Source organism: Callorhinus ursinus, unplaced genomic scaffold, assembly GCF_003265705.2.
Source record: "Callorhinus ursinus isolate GAN/ISIS: 27379988/994484 unplaced genomic scaffold, GSC_fseal_2.0 scaffold8, whole genome shotgun sequence".
In the NCBI taxonomy this organism is placed as follows: Eukaryota; Metazoa; Chordata; class Mammalia; order Carnivora; family Otariidae; genus Callorhinus; species Callorhinus ursinus.
The window spans coordinates 65,101,717-65,121,819 of NW_027397070.1; the positions used below are offsets into that span (position 1 = coordinate 65,101,717).

A 20,103-nucleotide genomic window follows, 5' to 3' on the forward strand; every position below is an offset into this window, starting at 1 on the left:
AGGGGTGACCCGCTATGCAATCCACTTTTTCACATCCATGATTGCATTTAATTGAGAAAGGGGATAGTACGGCGGTTAGGCACACAGACTTTGGAGCAAGTCTGCCTGGGTCCCTGCGAAGATTAGCTGAGTTCATCCATTTAGGTACTTAGAAAAATGCCTGACACAGAACACAAGTTACGGATGGGTCAGGGCTGTAATTAATCCTCGCCACTCCCCCTGTGACACTTGTCACGCTCTCTGCTCCGTCTCCCAGCTCAGAGAGGTTAAGCCACTTTCCCGGGGCCCTCAGGCAAGGAGCGTGGGGATGGGGATCCAGGACCTGCTGCTTTTGAGCCCTGGACACCTTCGCCACCCTGTGGCTCTAAAGCGCAGCCAGTCTACACGATAGAACATTCCTTGGGCTAACCTGGAAATCTTCCATGTGGCTCACGGAGCTCTCAAGGCTCACAGGGCAGGCAGAGCCCCGGGCTGCGGCAGCTGTCCCAGCCTGGCCTCTGCAGGCGCGGGTTCTAGAAACTGTAGCCAGACTGGCCACCCCTGGTTGCTGGGCAAGAGCCCTGGGCTGGGCTGGAGGTGGAGGGAGGAAGCGCCCAGGAGGGCGGTGACATCACCACCCAGCCCTTGAAAGATGAGCTGTTCCCTCCACCACTTCAGCTCCTAGGAGGGGTGAAGACATCAGGCAGCCCTGCCGGGACCGAGGGAGCACCCGAGGTGCCCGTGTGGCTCGCTCTGGACAAGGGGGACCCCCGGGCAGGGGCTGGTCCAGTCGCCTCCCCACTGCCAGGAGGACAGGAGGTGCCAGCACAAAGAGAGAGCCGGCAGGTGAGTGTCCCAGAGGCTGATTTCTCGGGCTGGGGGGAAAGTTCCCTTCCTTTCCCAGTCCTGACAAGTAACAAGACGGGCTCCACACAGGAAAATGATCTTGTTTGTTCTAGGTTTATCTTCTTCCTGAATCGAGACAGGCATGTGTGTATTTGTGTGAACTATTTAGTGATTTGATTTTTATGGACTCTGGGTAGCTGCCTCAGACTTCGGCAGCAAGGAGCAAGCAGGGATGGCTGTGGGGTTTAGACTCTGGAATCCGGCTTTTAACTCACAGCCGTGCGGCTCATGAGCCCCGTGTGACCCTGGACAAGTTCCTTAACCTCTCTGAGCCTCAGTCTCTCTGTCTGCGAAGTACCCTGCTTGCTGGCTGCCGGGGTGGCAGGAGTTAAATCAGATGGCAGAGGGGAGAGGGTCTGTCAATGCCGCCGCTGGAGGATGGTAACTCAGGCAGGTTGAAAGCCCCTCAGGTCCTGGTCCTGGTCCTGGTCCTGGTCCTGGTCCTGGTCTGGGCTGTCCAGGGCAGAGCGATAAGCCTGAACACCGGTTCGGAGCCTGGGCTTGGCCCGGGTTGGAGTCCCAGCTCTGTTCTCCTTCCCTGCGTAACAGTTTTGAGCAAATTATGTCCTCCCCACCCCCCCACCCCCATTTCCTGAGCATGAAGATGACTTGGCAGGATGGTGGAAGGGTAGACATGGGCGAGTGTCTGCCTGTGAAGCCCCACAGCTGCGGTGGGTGCTCTGTGAGGGCCGCCGAGGGCAGGTAGCTGCGTGAGCCGGGGCTGGGGGGGCAATGGGCGTTGCTGTGGCGGGCAGGTTAGAATGTGCCTCCCTGAGTCACCGGCTGTCTCTGGTTCCTGCCCACAGGAAGCGGGAGCTCTGGCCCAGGTGTGGGGCACTGGGGGGCCCTGGGCCAACCCTCCTGAATTCCTTCTCGAAGAGGGAGAAGGGCTTAGGCTGGGGCCAGGGTAAGCGACCCCAGAGGACACTGCCTGCTCCCTCTTCTTTGGAGGAACGCCATCCTGTGACCTTGTCGGCCCCAGCAGCAGCGGGGTGATGGGGAGCCCCACAAGGTTGAGGGAAGAGTGTGCCGTCTCCCCTTGCATGAGGTGGAAGGCAGGCAGGTCTGGGGAACAGCCAAGGGAGGAGGTTTGGGAAAACATTGAAAACAAGAAGGCTCCCATGCCATCCTGGCAGGTGAAACCCTAGGGCCCCATTCCAGCCCTGCCCTAAACTCACACAATCCCTGTGATGCTTTGCTCTTTGCTCGGGTCAGGGGATGCCTCAGGCTCCTTGGGACTCTGGCTCTGTCACTCACACACAGGGGAAGGTTCCGATGACGGACTGAGTCTAGAGCGGGGCGGGGGCGGGGGGGAAGGTCTAAGGACTTGGGATTAGGCCAAATTTGAGAGATGCCGGCCAAGCAGGGACCATGCAGGGGAAATAGCCATGCCACATGGTCTCAGCTCACACAGTGACGGGGTCTGGCCCTCAGAGCGGGTCAGAGGGACTGGTTTTCAGAATGAAAGCAGGGCTCTTCTCTCTCTCAGTTCATGGCTGCCTCCCTTGCACGGAGAACCGGGAACCGTGCTCAGCATAAGGCAGGCTCCGGTCACTCTCTGCCAAATGACTGGATGGATGGATGGATGGATGGATGGATGGATGGATGGACAGAATTCCTAAGTGACAGATGCCCATCTGAAAAGGCTACATACTGTATGATTTCAGTTATATGACATTCTGGAAAAGGCAAAACTATGGGGATTGTAAAAAGATCAGTAGCTGCCAGGGGTCAGGGGGAGGGAGGGGTGAATAGGCAGAGCACAGAAGATGTTTAGGGCAGCAAAACTGCTTTTATGAGGCTGTAGTGGAGGATACACATCATTATACATTTGATCTAACCCATAGAATGTACAAGGGAGCCCCGTGGACTTTGGGTAATAATGATGTGCCAATATAGGTATTCACTGTAGGAAATGTACCCCTCTGGCGGGGATGTTGATCATGGGGGAGGCTGTGGGTATGTGGGGGCAGGGAGCATATGGAAGTCTCTGTACTTTCTGCTCAATTTTTCTGTGAACCTAAAACTGCCCTAAAAAAAAAAAAAAAGAGCACAAAGCAGATCTATGTGTTGCTTTGAGGATTCAGAAGGCACGTAGAATATCTCAGGGCGCCTGGGTGGCTCAGTTGGTTAAGCGACTGCCTTCGGCTCAGGTCATGATCCTGGAGTCCCGGAATCAAGTCCCACATCAGGCTCCCTACTCAGCAGGGAGTCTGCTTCTCCCTCTGACCCTCTTTCCTCTCATGCTCTCTATTTCTCATTCTCTCTCTCAAATAAATAAATAAAACCTTTAAAAATAAAAAAGAAGGCACTTAGAGTATCTCAAGACCGTGAGCCAAATAATCAGAACCTACTAAGATTTGACAGCCCAAATGCATCACTTCCAACACGTACCCAGTCTAGGACTTCCCTGACCTGTGAGTATCTTTCTTAGTGCACATGCTTCGAGGGATGGGGAGCTCACTACTTCACCGGCCAGCCCGCTCCATCTCAGGAGAGTTCTATTGTTAAAAAGTCCTTCCTTAGACTGGACCTAAACTCCTCTCCCACTGAGCAATGATCCACTTTCCATTTCTTGGAGCTGGAGTGTACAAATTCTAGTCCTCGTAGGCCCTCTCTGAGCTAAACATCCGCAACTCCTTCATCAAGACACACTTTCTCCTGCAAATCCAAAGAGTCAGCCACCTCTTTGACTCTGTCCTCAAAGTGGGATCTGGAGGATCCTGGAGCCTAGAAAAATATGAGCCTCCCCCCAAAAATCATCACCGCACAAAGCAGGGTGCAACACACACGAGCTCTGGTTTCAAATCCTGACTGTTTACTGGTTAAGGATGCTTAACCAGTAAACTGATTTCTCCACGGTGCAGCGGGGATCACCCTTCCCATTGCTGAGGACCACGGCGAGGCGTAACTCAGATGGTGTTGGTGCGGTATGAGCAGGCATCAGGCTCACTGCAGGTGCCCACCTAGCGGAGGGACGGCCTACAGGGGCAAGAACAGGGTCTGGGACCATCAGAGGTGTTGTCTTTGCCCTGCAATGGGGCCCCCGCATCTTGGGGATTCCCGGGGAAAAGAGCACCCCAGCACGCACGCGCTCATGTTCCCAGGCAACGCATCCTTGGGTGGTGACAGCAGGAGCCCCATCATACTTCCCTTCGGGGCTCAAACTTTAGGTTTCCGGGCCCCCCACCCCCAACGCCTCTGGGCCTCCTGATCTCTGGGGCCTGTGGAGCGCTGTCAGGTGGAGCACAGAGAACTGGCTTCCAGACCCCAATCCAAACTCCCCAGACAGCAGAGACCTCAGACCAGTCACTTCGCTTCTCTGGGCCTCATGGGGCCAATTTGAAAATCAGCGCTATTTGGACCGGACATCCCACAGGATGTTGTAAACTGTAGAGTGCCTGTCACGTCACTGGTTGTTATTGTGCTGATCTGTACCCGTGACTCCGTGTCTCCTCGCTCCTGAGGGTTCCCTGAGCAGCCACACTCCAGCGTTGGGCATTGCCTGACGGGGAAAGACTGGCCATTTCCAAACATCGCTGTGTGTCCGGTCATGTGGAGTCTGGCTCCCTCCTCCCGCCAGCTACAGACCCCAGGGCCCTCTCCTGGGACTCTAACTCCTCCCAGCTCCGGGATTTTGATGCAGGTGGGCCTCTGTCCACATTTGGGAGACAAACTGCCTCAGCAAAGGGCTTTCTGAAGGGGAGCACCCTTGAGGAGAAATCAGGCCCTGTCCCTGCCCAGGACCCTCCTCAGTGGATGTTGTTAAATGTCAGCTAGTAAAGTGGGGGGTGGGGGGGGGGAGAAGGGGCCTCTGGGCTCTCCTCTGACCAGAAATGTCCAGAAAAGAATGTCTAGAATGCAAGAATGTGGTGAGGGAGATGAAAAGCCAGACCAGGCGGGACCGGGGTGCGTCCACCCGGCACAGGTGGGCTCAGCAGGGGCAAAGGCCTGTGGACGAGGCGGTCTGCACAGATCATCTGTGGTGGCCGAAACAACGGGAAGCAGGGGACTCAAATGACCTGGGGCACAAGGGGCAATAAACCCCCATGGCAGCGATGCTTCGCCCCCTCCCTGCCCCCTCCCTGCCCCTCCTCCTCCTGGCTCAGAAGCCATCCATAGGGACTGAATCCCACTCCCCCCAGCCAGGTGACCCAGGGCAACCCCTTAGGGTCTCCTAGCGGCGTTGGTTCATTCGGCTACAAATAATCATAGAACTGGAAACTTCCTAAAAGGAAACGGGAACTGCCTGTTCTGTCCGGTGCCTTCGAAGTGGGTGGTTGGCTTGTTAAATGTAACAGGGCGACTGCGCATCCGGGATGTGTCCATTCTCCTCCTCCAAGGACGGGTGCACACGCAGTGCTCTACACACTCAGAGGAGTTCTGGAAGGAGTTTGGGGGTAGGGCGGGGGAGGGAACCAGAGAGAGCGCTGCCCCTGGGAGGGAGCACTGCCCCCGGGAGGGAGCACTGCCCCCGGGAGGGAGCTGGGGGCGGGGCCAGAGCCAGGAGGCAGACTTCCTGGCCACTGTATACACTTTCTTACTCTTCGAAATTCTTTTTTTTTTCCAAATTTTTTTATTGTTATGTTAATCACCATATATTACATCATTAGTTTTTGATGCAGTGTTCCATGATTGATTGTTTGTTCATAACACCCAGTGCTCCATGCAGAACGTGCCCTCTTTAATACCCATCACCAGGCTGACCCATCCCCCCACCCCCCTACCCTCTAGAACCCTCAGTTTGTTTTTCAGAGTCCATCATCTCTCATGGTTCGTCTCCCCCTCTGACATACTCCCCTTTTCTTCCTCTCCTGTTACTCTTCGAAATTCTTAATCTTGAGCATGCATATCCTTTGCAGAATTTCAATATATATATATATATTTTTAAAAGAAATTGAAGTGGAAATAAGGAGACAAAATCCTCCAAGATGCCCACTCTCCACAGCCTGAGTCTGTCCTGCAGATGAAGGGAGGGGACAATTCACACAATGGCCCCAGCACCCAGGAGCCAGTGCAGGGAAGAGGCAGCCAGGGAACAGGAGGGACCCCAGGTGGGGGGACAGGCCGGCCCTCTGGTTCATTTGTGAGTTTTTGAGGAAGTGCATTCGCTGAGCAGCTACTGTGTGGGGGCTCTGTGTTGGGCACCAGGGTGCTGCTGGGGACCAAAACTGCTTGTCATGCTCGGACTCTGGGGAGGAGTTTTTTTCCGGAAAAAAAAAAATCTTTTTTTTACTTGTATGTGCATTCCAGCCAAATGCGGAATTAATCCCATCAAATAATCCAAGAAAGGGGAAGATGTTGTAGAAAAAAATCAGTGTGATCAATGAATTAGTGCGATCAAGGAAACCGACTAAAGTCTAAGGTATGGCTGACCAATTTGGCTGTAACATAATTTTGAAGTTTAATAGCCGTTTAAAAAGGATGCTTAAAATTTTTAAAAAATGATCATAATCTGGCAGAATTAAGCTGGTCACATCTGGGAGAAAGAACTTCCTTAGACTAGCACAGAGCAGGGCTGCGGGGTGCAAGGTGACCCAGAGCCAGACCCCGCAGCACCCGCCTGGCTGGTAGGGGCTGTACCAGCGGAGGCTCAGCCAGGCCTGGGGGGACATCAGTCTCTGCAGTGATAATAAGAGGCATCTGGCCATCAGAAGCCGCAGCCATTAAGCGCTGGACCCTCTGAGTGTGGCTCTGGCCACCTAGAGAGAACAGGTGTCCTGAGGAGACCTCTTTGTCCCTACAGACTAATATTTGGGTGGTGAGTTGCCAGGCTTCATCTCTCGTGAGCCTCACCATGCAAGCCAGCCGCCCCCCAAAGGCTCTGGGCCGCCAACAAGAGGGCACCTCTCAGCCCCCCAGCCCTAAGCCTCGGGCCCCTAAGAGGGTCCCTTCCCGGGGAGTCCCACGGCAGCATTCATAGACCTACATCTCTCTGCAAAGTCCACTCCTCTGAAGGTCTGTCTGGATGCTGAGAGCAGGCTTCCCCGAAGGCAGCCTCCAGCCAGCGGCGGTCCTGGGCCAGGGGGGCGGGATGGGGGATACTGGCCTGGTGGCCCGCAGCCTAGCGTTCTGCCGCAGGCGGTGCCAAGCGGTTGCTGACAGACGCAGGACAAGTCTCTGACTTCTCTGAGCCTCCCCTTTCCCGCCCGCATCAGGGCATAAAGCCCATGGTCCACAGCCATTGTGTGGCTGATAGACCAGGACCTGCGTGCAGGTGCCCACACAGTGCCACACTCCGCCTGTCCCTGCTTCCTGAGCCATTACTGACGCTGCTCTGGGCTCACCAGCTCGGAGACCTGCCCGCGAGGTACGCAGAGCCTGATCAGAGAAACTCCCACAGCGCTCTGCCTCTGTAACCCCTGGTGTCATCCCCAGAGGGCCCGGGACAGTCACACGCGTGGCTTGTTCCCAAGCGTCCTGAACCCAGAGCCAACAGCAGGGTCTCTACTCCGCCCTCCCTGGGCCTCTGTCACCACCAACAGATACACAGACACACAGACACACAGACACACACACACACACACACACACACACACTACACACACCACACACACACACAATACCACACACACCACACACATACACCATACACACAGACACACACACTATATACCACACACACCACACACACACACAGTACCACACATACCACACACACCACACGCATACACACACCATACACACCACACACACCACACACACCAATACCCTACACACACACACACAGTACCACACACACCACACACACACACACAATACCATACATATACACCATATACACCACACACACACAGACACACCCCCCACAAACATACATATCACACACAGAGACCACATGTACATACCACACATACCTTAACACGTCACACGTAGACAGGTACGCACACCACACACACATATTGCACCACATACCACACACATGCATATTGCCTCTCTGCTGCCTACATGTCCCCACATCCGGCTTGTGACACGTCTATCATGTCTGAATTGTCTTTGTGGGCAGGTTTCAAGTCCTTTCCCATGAGGGTCCCAGACCCAAAGGAAGAGGAGGGTGTGCCTACATGGGGGAAGAGGGAGCAGTGGGAGAGACAAGGCACAGGAGACTGCCCAGAGCGACCTGAGGTATATCTCAGCCCCACCTCTGGGCTCCTTGCCACCCAACGCTCTCAAGTGTTCCTTCTGATGAACCCACAAGCAGGGATGCTCTCCCCACTTGAGAGTCAAGGAAATGTCTCTAGAGTTAATCGGAGCTGATCAGAGGCCAGGGTAGGTTGGGACGTGGTCTGGCTCTTCCCATGAGGACACCATGCTTCCCTGGATAGGCAACAGTATCAAGATAGAGACCCTTCAACCTGGGCGCTTCCCACAGTGGGACGTAATCCAAAAGCCCCAGCTGGGTGCTAACAGCCCTGATGGGGACACCTTACATGTCCCTGGCCATGGACCCATGTTTACTGTAAAAATAAGTATCAGCCATGGGAATTTTCCTTGCAAATGGCCTGGGGAACTTCTTCCGAGAGTCTGTTTGGACTGTGGTAACTGTGGCTGAGGGGGCAGAGGTGGGGCCCCGCGGGGCAGCCACCACACAGAAAAGCCCTTACATCTGAGGGACAATGGAAATGACGATTATTCCTGAGGCAGGAAAGGGAGCTGAGGCTTAATGAGGTCCTGGGTGCCAGGGGTGATCCACTGGGGCCTCGCCACAACCTGCATGCTGGAGATAAAGCTCCTTGTCCTATGAGTGGGGGGACCCAGGCTCAGAGAGGGGGCCCCTCACTTGATATCACACCATTAACTCTATCATCCAAGATGATACATCCACATGTCCCGGCTGGCTGGGCCTAGGGCAACCAGGGGAGGCAGTTAAATAACTGGGGGGACAGGGGAAAGCAGCAGGCAACACACAACGAAGGAAAATCAAGCTGGCTTCAGGTTTTCTGCAGCTACAAATACACCTGACCCCAGAAAGCACCTACAGGTTCAGGAGGGAAACGGGCTGAGATACTGAATGGTCCTCCATGAGCAAAGCCCCCAGAAAGACATGCTCAAATCTGAGAGGTTCACAAAACATGCCATCCCTGCAACTGTCATGGAAAAAAATCACTCAAAGACATAACCCAGGCAGCAGAGGCATGAATCAAGATCTAGAACAGTGGTTGGGGAAGGATTTGCTTCTGCTCTTTTCTTTTGTTTCACGGGGACCCCAAATTCAGGAAATTAGTCTGAGCCCTCTGACACTGAGGACTTGTGCCTGGTAGAAAACCGAATCTTCCCAGAACTTCCCTCAGCAGCAATTCATCTGGGTACTTTTCCTTGGGTTTTAGAAGCCTGCTGAATCCACCTGCTTATAGCTGGTGGCTGGGTAAACAGGAAACCACTGAAGAAACAGTTCATAAATACTTTAGACATTTCATTTTTAAATGAAAACATGATTGCATATTTATCAGTTTTTATGTAAGCAAGTCTTTTCCTTTGAACACAAAGTCCACTGATTATCTTCCTTACATAAGCTAACCCATAATTCATTCCCTATGTTTTTAAAAATAGGAGAAAACACTTAGCTTATTTAAATATCTTCATTACAAAAGTAATATATATCCTTCATAGAAAAATTGAAGGCTACTACAAAGAATAAAGAAAATGCAAAAGCAACCCAGGATCCCAGGCTTAAAGGCAAACACCATCAGTTAATGTTTTGGTATTTTGCCTACCGTGTTGTATATACAATTTAGTGTCGGCTTTTTTTTTCTGCTTGACATGATATCAGAAATATTCTTTTTTTTTTGTAAACTGTTTGGAGCATCATTTTTCCTAAAGATTTATTTATTTATTTGAGAGAGAGAGAGAGAGAGAGCAGGAGCGGGAGGAGCAGAGAGAAAGGGAGAGAGAGAGAGAATCTCAAACAGACTCCCCGCTGAGTGGGGAGACCAACGCAGGGCTCAATCTCACACCCCTAAGATCACGACCTGAGCCGAAACCAAGAGTCTGATGCTTAACCAACTGAGCCAGGAGTCCCTGGAGCATCATTTTTAAAATATTTAACTAATTTCCTGGTCCCAAATATTTTGGTTTTTCTTATTTTCCTCTTCCGAATGCATGAGGCTTTTCCTGTCCTTTTGAATTTTTTCAGAAATACCAAGCAAAAAGGAAGGGGAATTTTTTAGGTTCTTGATTTGTTTCACCGAATTATCCAAATTGAATTTTCTGGAAACAGGTTCGGGAATCACTCCACCCTCTCCTGCCTATGTTCAGAGAAGATATCGAAGCCACATCTGCTGCCTTTCTCAGTCTGAGACTGGCCCATTAAACCCTTGCAAATCAGATTGTTTTTACATTGTATTGGGGGCCTCCAGGAATTGGAGCCAGGCAGCCAGAGACTAGAGATGGGAGGATCTGGCATCTCATCAGATGCAAACTCTTACTAACAGCAATCCTTACTGAGAACCTATTAAAAACCAATCCCATTTCCCCAACAAGGAAACTGAGGCTCAGAGGGCCTAAGGGACCGGGCAGTAAGCAGGGACACAGGACCATGGCCCCAGTTTCTCCTGCGGCAGGCTTCAGAGCAGTGTGTGGCGGAGGGTAAGCAGTTTGGAAATGGCCTCTGCCCAGCACAGATGCACAGTGGGCCAGGCGGGGAATTTCAGGGGCTTTTGATTCTAGTCCTCAAACTGGAAAACACAAGGGACGAGACAAACTCGTGCACGTCAGAAATTCTCCTTGATCCCGACTCAGGAAGTGGGAATTTTCCACCTGCTTTAGCACCAGAAATGATGAACCCTGGGGTCCTGCACAGCCCCCCTCCACCCCAACCCAGCCAGGTCTGCAAAGGTCTCAGAGCCCTGGGCAAGGTTGCAAGACCCCCCTCGTGGCAGCTGAGCTGCAGACCACGGGTCCTCAGCAGGGTTACACGAAGAGATAACAGTGCTCTGATGTTCGACCCCCTTTCTCCATCCTACCCCACCCCACCCCGGCTGCAACAAAAAGGCAGCCCGGTGGGTTAGAATAAATGCAGACCTTGGTCTGAGGCACTTAGACTTTACTCTGCACTTCATAGCTGGGTGGTCTTCTGGGGGTTAGTGACCTCTCTGAAGTTCATTTTCACCCAGAAACCAGATGGCGTCACACCCAGTGTAAGCCTCTCACAGTGTTGCCTGGAGAATTAAGGGAGATCAGGTCTGTGAATCACCTGACGTAGAGTTGACAGCTCTAGGACCTTCACATCATACGAATTTCATATATGGTCTCAAACTAGAAAGGCCAAGGAACAACAGGGCCGTCGCATTGGATTAGGCAGCTATAGGTGGTTGTAGGGCATCATTCTGTAGAATTTAAGGAATCTTGGTCCAAATACACCAAAAACACTGCCCAGACTTAACTTGAACACTTCCAGTGACAGGAAACTCACTACTGCAAAAAGCAATGCAATTCGGCAGAGATTCAGTCAGCCACTACACTGCCAGGACCAGACATTCAGAGAAGCGACGACCCTGTCCTGTGCTCAAGGAGCTGACCATATGGCAGCCAGGATGGGTGTAAAGACAAAAGAAAGCGCGCGCGCGCGTGCGTGTGTGTGTGTGTGATCTGAGCCTGTTTTGTTGTTTATTCAAATGAGGACAATACTATGAGCCCCCCTCCTTCTTACAGCACTGAGGGGAGCCCAAGGACACAGGAGCACTTTACACGGCGTCCCAGGCCTGGCTCTGCCACCAAACTGCTGGGGCTCAGTTTCTTCATCTGTAAAATGGGGCAATCAGTGCCGAGCCAGCATTACTGTGAGGGTCAAGTGAGTTACTGTGTATTATGTGCTCAGAGCAGAGCGGGCGCCCGGAAGGTGGTACACGCATTTGCTGTCAATGTCACCTTCCTCATCTTCATCCGTCCTTCCAACAAATCTTCCCCAAGTGTCTGCTGCGGGCCAGAGCCAATGCCCGGAGGCGGGGGTCCAGGGGAGGGGAAGACAGAACCGTCTCCGGCACTTCCAGCCGCCCCCTCCAACCCCGCCACCGATCTGGCAGGGAGAGAGACCGTGAAGCTGGAGCCGAAGGATGAACAGCAGTTGGAAGGGCTCCCCGTAGACTGGAAAGTGGGCAGGGAGGCAGAGAGGTAGGCCTCTGACTAAGGCGTGCCCGGAGCCAGTGATGAAACTGGGAACCCTGCGACACATCACATCGGGCTTGAAATCAGCCCTGATCGGGGTATTTTCACCACGAAAATCTGCCCCCCACCACCACCACCAAGAGCCAGCCATTAACATCACTGGCACGCTGCACCCCTGCCTCTGGCCCCTCGCAGTCGGCTGAACAAGCCCACCACCCGCATCGGGACGGGTGTCCCAAGGACAAAGGACAGCACATGGGGAGCCACTCTTCCTCCTGCAAGCTGTCCTGGGCAAGTCCAAGGGAACGGCAGGAGTATTTCCTGAGCAAGTGCTCACTGGGAGCCCACCCCACACCAGGGGCTGGCCAGGGGTCCTGTGAATCGGTCTGCCCTGGGGCAGCTCAGGATGAGTGCGGGGGGATTTTCTCAGGCACAAGCTTTCCTGACCAGGACAGACAGAACCTGGATTTTCCGGGGCTATAAATTGGCTACAGAAGGCAGACACGGCAGGAAGCTGACGGAACTTTGCATCAGGAGATGCAGAGGCAGGAACAAGAGAAACCATAAGGTTTTGTTCATGCCTGCCTTCTGAGGAGATAAGGGATCACCTAGACCCTGCAGGTGGAGGCACCACAGGGGACTGCTCCCAGCCTCCCTCTACAAGCCCCTTCAAAGCCACTGACCCACCCTCGTCATCCACACGTCACCCCCTCCGGAGTCCATCCTGTCGGGCATCTCCTGTCTGTCCGTCCCCTCCTCCCGCCTCTCCCCCTTCCTCTATCTCCGCCCCCCCATCTCCTCCTCCACCTCCGATGCCACCAGCTCCCCTGCCTGGCTGCCTCAGCCCCCTGACTCTCTGCCTCCCAACTAAGGGAAGCCCCCAAGCTCTCCAGAGTGATAGCGCCAGTCACACCCCGAAAACACCGTGCTTCGGCTCTTCGGGCATCCAAGTGCAAAAGCCATAAAGATGAGACCTACACGTGAAAGCTCTATGGTTGGGGTCACCTGGTGTGATCACGTCCTCCAGGAAGCCTCCTGTGCTCTGCACCCTTAGGCATACGCCAACCACCTGGGAGATTCCTGAGGGCCCGGGCTGGCTCTAGTGTACCGTTACAGTGACACTATAAAGAGAGACCAGGGTTCAAATCCCAGCTCCCCGAGGCACTCACTGTGTGACTCTGGCCTCTCTTTTCTCATCTGTGAGAGTAGGACAGTAGTAGTACCTCCATCTGAGGTGGTTGTGGATTTCCTGAATTAATTCATGGAAAGCACTTAGAGCACTGCTTAGCAATCACAGTAAGTCCTACTAACTGAGGCCAGCATATGTCCTGGCACACAGTAGCCACTCCTAAACTGAGGGAGTGAGTGATGGATAAACAAAGAAGAGCTTATTCATTACATACCGAAATGATATTTTAAATATACAGACTTAAAAATACAGTATTAAAATTACTTTAGCCTGCTTCTTTTTCCTTTTTTTTTTCTGTTGTTGTTGTTTTTCAAATGTGGCTACTAGAAAATTTAAAATTACTTCATTAAAATGAGATCTCTATTGGACAACACTTCTCTAGGCTGTGGGAAACCAAAGAACCAACACCCAGGATTCATGAACAAGTGAATTGAAAGGAAGAGAAAGCAGAGTGAGAAATGTCAGGAAAACCTATAAATTAAAAGGAACAAAAGAGACATATGAATCAATGCAATATGTAAAGTAACGGGTTCTGATTCAAGAAAATAACTGTGGGGCGCCTGGCTGGCTCAGTGGGTAGAGCATGTGACTCTTGATCTCAGGGTGGTGAGTTTAAGCCCCAAGTTGAGTGCTGAGCTTACTTAAAAAAAATGAAGAAAAAATAACTTGAAAAAAATATGACATCATGAGACCATCAGAAATTGGAACAGCGCCTGGAGAGTTGATGCTAGTAAATTATTGTTGATTTCTTGTAGATGTGATAATGGGTATGCAGTGACACTTCTTGAAAAGAGTCCTTCTCTGTTAGAGACACACCCTGAAATATTTACGGAATAAAGGGTAGGTGTGTGAGATCTGCTTTAAATCTTACAGGAGAGGTGGGATGGGGTTTGGTTCCAATCTTGTGTGGAAGAAACAAGATTGACTGTGAGTTGGTGCTCACGGAAGCTGGGTGATAGGTACATAGAGTTTCATGATGGTAGACTGTCGGCTTGTGTATATTTTCAAAGCTTGCCATAACAATAAGCTAAAAAACAAAAACCAAAAGCCAAACCTGGGGCTCTGCCCGGGTTCCAATTCTGGTGGCTCCACCTTGCTAGCTGGGCCTCAGTTTGCTCCTCTGTGAAATAGGCAGGTAACAATAGTCCCTAGCCTGCAGAGGATGATCTGTACTGGGTGTTGAAATGCGCAAAGAAAATACACTTATTTTGCACGTGCTTTATACATCATCACCAGTCTTCACAACACCCTTTCTTTGGGACGTTATCCCCATCTACCCAAGGGGCTAGGTCTCCTGGCACAGGTCATCAGCCAGACAAAACCAAGACACATCCCTGGTTTACCCGTGTCCACGATGTCAATACCTGTGTCGGGGACTCAGGGCCAACTTTTCCCATCCTCTCTGCTTCTCTGGTCTCGGGAGACTCCAGGGCCATTCCTTTGCAGTTGAACACTAAGAACCGTGCTCCCCTTCCACTCCTTTCTAGAAAAGGTGTAACACAGGGCCACACCTGGAGCTCTGCGGTTAATTCTGAAGGTTGACTCCCTGGGTTCCAAAGGGCTCCACCTCCCGAAGCAGACCTGGGCAGAGGGCCATAGTCCCAGCGCAGGGGCCAGGCTTGGACTTGACTGTGGCTTTGTCTTGGGCAGGCCTGGCAGGCGGGGCCAGGCCCCGGGCTCCTCAGATACAGGCAGGCAGGGAGACCTGCTTCCTGGGGAAGGGGAGCTTGCGAAGACTGACTCGTTCCATCCTTCTCCATAAATGCCTCTGGACGCCAGCAAGTGAGAAGATGAGCCCCTGGAACAGCACGGTGCCGGCCCCCCTACCCCTGCTTGCATGTTTGCCCGTGGCAGCCCATTTCCTCTTCAGGGACGTGGTTGTGCAGTGGTCTCCAGAACCATCTATTACATCTGCTTACTGTAATCATGGAAATGAGGTCCCAGAGATGACAAGGCACTGACCCAAGGTCACCTACGGTGCTCAGCGGCAGAGACAGGGGGTGGTCCTTGAAGGGTGGCACTGGGGTATGGCTGGCTCTCCCGGTTCTTTTTGTCCTGCTCAGTGTGTCTGTGTGCTTCCCTCCCGTTCCTCACGTTGAACTTGACAAGCACATGGGGAATAATAGGGTGTTGAATGAACAAATGAGCAGGAAGTGAGGGCGCAAGAAAACAGGTCGTTTCAGAGCCAAGATCTCAGACATTACAGTGAGCAGGAAGGTACAAAAGTCCACCTGCCCCGAACTGGGGGTTCTCCACTCTTCCTCTCGCACGCACCTGCAGCAGGACCCGAACCACTTCGTGCGACGACGGGTTGTTTTTTCTCTGCAGCTCGCTCCAAGTCTCTGTTTATCTCTGAAAGTACAGTGTAGCCTCCTCCTCGTGTTGTAAACCGGCTGCGTGGGAAGACAGTCACGGTACACCTCTGCTTAGGGCAGAAGAACCAGGCTAGCGGCCAGTGTGGCTAAGGCCCCGGTCAGCTGCCCTCCCTTTCCACCCCAGCAGGCCCACTGCCTCCCCTGGGCCACCAGGACCCTCTGGGAGCTAGAGAGTCTGCAGAAGAAATGAGCATTCTTCGGCACACCCAAACCTGAGCCTTTCCTGAGGAATTGCTTTTCTGGAAAACACACTCCCTCTGGACCCACAGCCTTCCTTTCTTGCAAGGCTCTCTTGCAAGGATTTCTATCTCTTCCCTTTATAAATTATGTACATGCTCATGACATCAACCCTGGAACATACAAGAAAGTGGAAAGGACTCTTAGGTCTGGTGTGTGCCTGCCACACCATTGCACGGGCTAGGGGTGTGAGGGTGGGGTTTTTAAACATGTTCACAATCAGACAATATTAGCACCCAGCTCTTTCTTCCACGTGGGAAGAAGAAGAAGAAAGAAAGAACATGGGGTCTGGGTACCAGGATTCCAGGACTGGCTTCAAGGTTGAGCACGGCCACTAGCTGGCTGTGTGTCCTAGGGAAATGCTCACCATCTCTGGGCCTCTGTGTCCACTTCTGTAATGTGCGGGAGTCTGAAGCAATGCTCAAAAGCCCTTCCCACTCTCATATTCCAGGATCCTGTCAGGTTAACCTAGAAGGAGTTTCCAGGGGTGGAAGGAAATGGAAGGAGGAATAGGCGTGGTCCAAGAATCCCAGGCTTCAATTAAGACAGGTCCTCAGGCTCTGTCCCCAACAGCCCCAGTCCTGTGAGTGCTTCCAGACCCCCAATTGCCTCTGGTCTGCACCAAACCCCTAAAAGCCCACTCCAGCAGGAGACAGGCAAGGCCTCCCCTCAGGTCGCAGGCCAGCACTTACTTGCTGTGTGACTTTAGACATCTCACCACCTCTCTGGGCCTCAGTTTTCCCTTCTGTAAAGGAGGGTGGGAGTAGGTTGAACGTTTTCTTTTTAAGGAACATTCTTTCCTCCAATAAAATTGTGTTGCAATAACCTGATATGGGGCAGAGAGGAAGGGAACACTGACATTTACGGAGCATTATGTGTGGAGTTGGTCTAAGCACTTTGCAATCATTAACCTCCTTATACTCCCAGCAACCCTACAAAGTAGGTGCTAGGCCTGGAAGGGTTCAGCTGCTTGTCCGAGGTGATACACTGCTAATAGGGGTTGAAGCTGGGATTCTGACCTGGTTGGATCTCAGTCATGAAACCCCGGTCCTTGGTCATTCCAACCCCTTGGGGACATCTCCAGGTTCCCAGCCCATGCTCTTCCACATTCCCACGCGCACACACACGCACACACACACACATGCGCACACACACACACACACACACAGAGTGGCTGCCCCTCTGTAGCCCACCCACCAAGCTTGATGCTCAAGCCCCAAACCAAAGGCCCAGGGACTGCCGATTTCCCAGTCCTGTGCCCATTCCCCAGGCGGCTGCGGCCACCCCCACACCCAGACGGGGTAGCAAAGGCAAAGAAAGAGGTGGGAGCACAGGAAATGTCTGGGGGGGGCGGAACAGGAGAGAGGCAACGTGGCTGGGGCACGTTGACCTTAAAAATAAGACTGTCAGTGGCTTTACCAGCAAAATGGTTTATTTGAGAACGGCAGAGAATTGCCATTTGGGACACATGAGCTATTGCAAAACCTTGGTCAAGTGAAGAGAACAAAGAGGAGAAATGCCCTTTTACACAGGAAAGGGCCAACTTCCGACGGCTGGTATAAACAAAAGCCTATTGGAGTAAACTGGGAGTTCCAAGCATAGTGGTTTCTCATTGGCTGAGCTGTGACTGTCTCTCATTGGCTGGGCTGTTGCTGGGCAAGAAAATAATCTTCCTTCTTAATGCCGGAGTCCTAAGGCACAAACTTCTTTCTGCCCCTAGTGCGTGCTTTCTGCTGGGTCTGCAAAGGGCTGTGAGAAGTGGTGTGGTGTGAGAGCTCCCCCTGCTGGCCTCCCGACCCCATTTTGCGTGTTTATTTTTTTGTTTTACTTGGGAAAATATTTATTATCTTATTTATTTGTTTTTTCAAGTTTTTATTTCAATTCTAGTTAGCTAATATATATGGTAAAATTGGTTTTAGGTATAGAATTTAGTGATTCATCACTTCCACCTAATATCCAGGGCTAATCCTAACAAATGTCCTCCTTGATACCCATCACCCATCTAGCCCATCCCCACCCACTTCCTGTTTAACGTTTGTTCTTTATTGTAGAGAGTCTCTTATGGTTTGCTTCCTGATCTCTCTCTCTTTTTTTTCCTTCCAATATGTTCATCTGTTTTATTTCCTAAATTCCACATCTGTGTGAAATCACAGGATATTTGTCTACAACTGACTTGTTTCATTTAGCATAGTACCCTCTAGTTCCATCCAGGTCGTTGCAAATGGCAAGATTTCATTCTTTCTGATGGATGAGTAATATTCCAGTGTGTGTGTGTGTGTGTGTGTGTGTGTGTGTGTGTGTGTGTGTACCACATCTTTACCCATTCATCAGTCAGTGGACATTTGGGCTCTTTCCATAGTTTGATTGTTGTGATAATTCTGCTATAAACATCAGGGTGCATGTGTCCCTTTGAATCTGTCTTTTTGCATCCTTTGGGTAAAGTGACCCCATTTTATTTTTTTATTTTTTTATTTTTTTAGAGGAGGGGGAGGGGCAGAGGGAAAAGGAGAGAGAGAATCTCAAGCAGGCTCCCTCTGAGCGTGGAGCTCAACACGGGGCTCGCTCTCACGACCCTGAGATCACGACCTGAGCCAAAATCCAGAGGCAGGTACTTAATTGACTGAACCACCCAGGCGCCCCCAAACCAACCCCATTTTAAATGAAGTCTTCCTTTATTCTGTTGCACGGGCACTAGGAAAATATATTACATGAAAACGGTTTGGAATAAAGGAATGGTTTCATAAAAAACAATAAACAAATGCAATGCTTTTCTGAAAGGTGTCATTGTGACAAACACAGAACAACATGGGAAAAATCCCCTTGAATTGCACATAAAACCACAGAGACAAAAGGATGGTGGCTGTGGCTATGTGTAGGGCTAGAACTCTGGGAGACTTGAACATGTTTAAATGCTATTTACTGTGGTTATATTATCTTATAAAACCAAAAGGGAGGGTGGGATTGGCGTTAGGGTGTCGGATGAAGTTGCCCAGTCATGAAAACTTCAAAACCCAATGTGGGGGAAAGAAGCAAAACATGCTGAACAGAATAACCTGCCTAATAAGCACAAGATAAAGACTGAACCAGGTCCAGGGCATCCGAGGGTGAGCAGAGTGCCGAGTCGGGCAAGGGAGCGCTCCCCTCTGCTGCAGAGCGCACTGGCTTCTCTTGCCTTCTCTGTAAATGTTTCCAAAACATTGCAGGCCCGTAGAGTGTGCAAATGTCAGAGGGGCCCACGTGATGGAATTGGGTCTTCTGATTCTACTCTCCAGGAGTTCCTAGAATGGGGGTTGACTTCCCAGAACCCCATCCTTCCCCAGAGACGGCTTTGACCTTTTTCAGGGCAGGGGAGAGAAGGGTCCCTTGGAAACTGTGTGCCCAGGCCGCACACGCTTCCCCCCCCGGCTGCTGAGGCCAATAAGGCGCAGAGGCCCACCTCCTCCCCTCTCCCCCAGTGTTTACTGTGGCCCAGACTATTCCCTGGTGACTGGTTATATACAGCACCCTTATTGGTACTTATGGTAATCAGACTTTAGAGGAAAGCATCTGTTCTGGGGAGGTGTCCAGGAGAGGGCTCTACGATGTGACTCAAGAGCCCTCTGTTCTTTCTGGCCCTGGCCTTGACTCCAGATTCCTGGGTGGTCTGAGAGATTCCACTTATTCAAGGAGCAAGTGTTTTTTCAAGAGACTGGGACATGCCAATCGGTGCAGGCACAGCGGAAAGCGGGAAGATGGAGGCAGGGCTCTTCCCTCTTGGGATACTGAATATAATGGGGTAGATGGCCACACAAACACACCACAGACACCAGCCACACCCCCACACACACCACACAATACACACCATACACATATACATCACACACCACACACATAGCACACAATCACACATACACACCACACACATACACACCATACACATATCACACCACACACACACACACACACAAGGCAAAAGGAGAACACCCACACTCACGTAGAAACTAGAACTACGGTCTCACGGTTTCCCTGGATCCAAGGACGGGTCACGTCCCAGTGACACACTCATCTCTCTCCATCCAGCTGAGGAATCAGCGTCTGAAAACCGAGTCTGGGTCTGTGAGTGGGAGAGCAAGCCACATGGAAGGGTCGCCTACATCCCACACCCCATGGCATGGCTGAAGCAGACCAGCCCTCTTGCTGGGGCAGGAAGTTCAGCTCAGGTTCTGAAACACATTGCCCACGTGCTGTGTACGTTTATTTACACATCCTGACTCATCCAGTGCTCGCCACGGCCCTAGGAGGTGAGGGCTATTTTTATACCAACCCCCAGATAAC

At 51.8% G+C, this 20,103-nt stretch overlaps 2 protein-coding genes across 2 annotated transcripts in view; both read left to right on the forward strand.

Annotated features, from left to right (window-relative positions):
* Positions 1–690: 690 nt before the first annotated feature.
* The window catches only part of BDKRB2 (bradykinin receptor B2), a 29,573-nt gene continuing 10,160 nt past the window's right edge, over positions 691–20,103 (forward strand). The window contains exon 1 of the mRNA XM_025869193.2: positions 691–825. The gene's annotated coding sequence lies outside the window, so the exon portion shown is untranslated. The remainder of the gene's footprint in view (positions 826–20,103) is intronic.
* The window catches only part of BDKRB1 (bradykinin receptor B1), a 49,919-nt gene continuing 30,556 nt past the window's right edge, over positions 741–20,103 (forward strand). The window contains exon 1 of the mRNA XM_073895855.1: positions 741–825. The gene's annotated coding sequence lies outside the window, so the exon portion shown is untranslated. The remainder of the gene's footprint in view (positions 826–20,103) is intronic.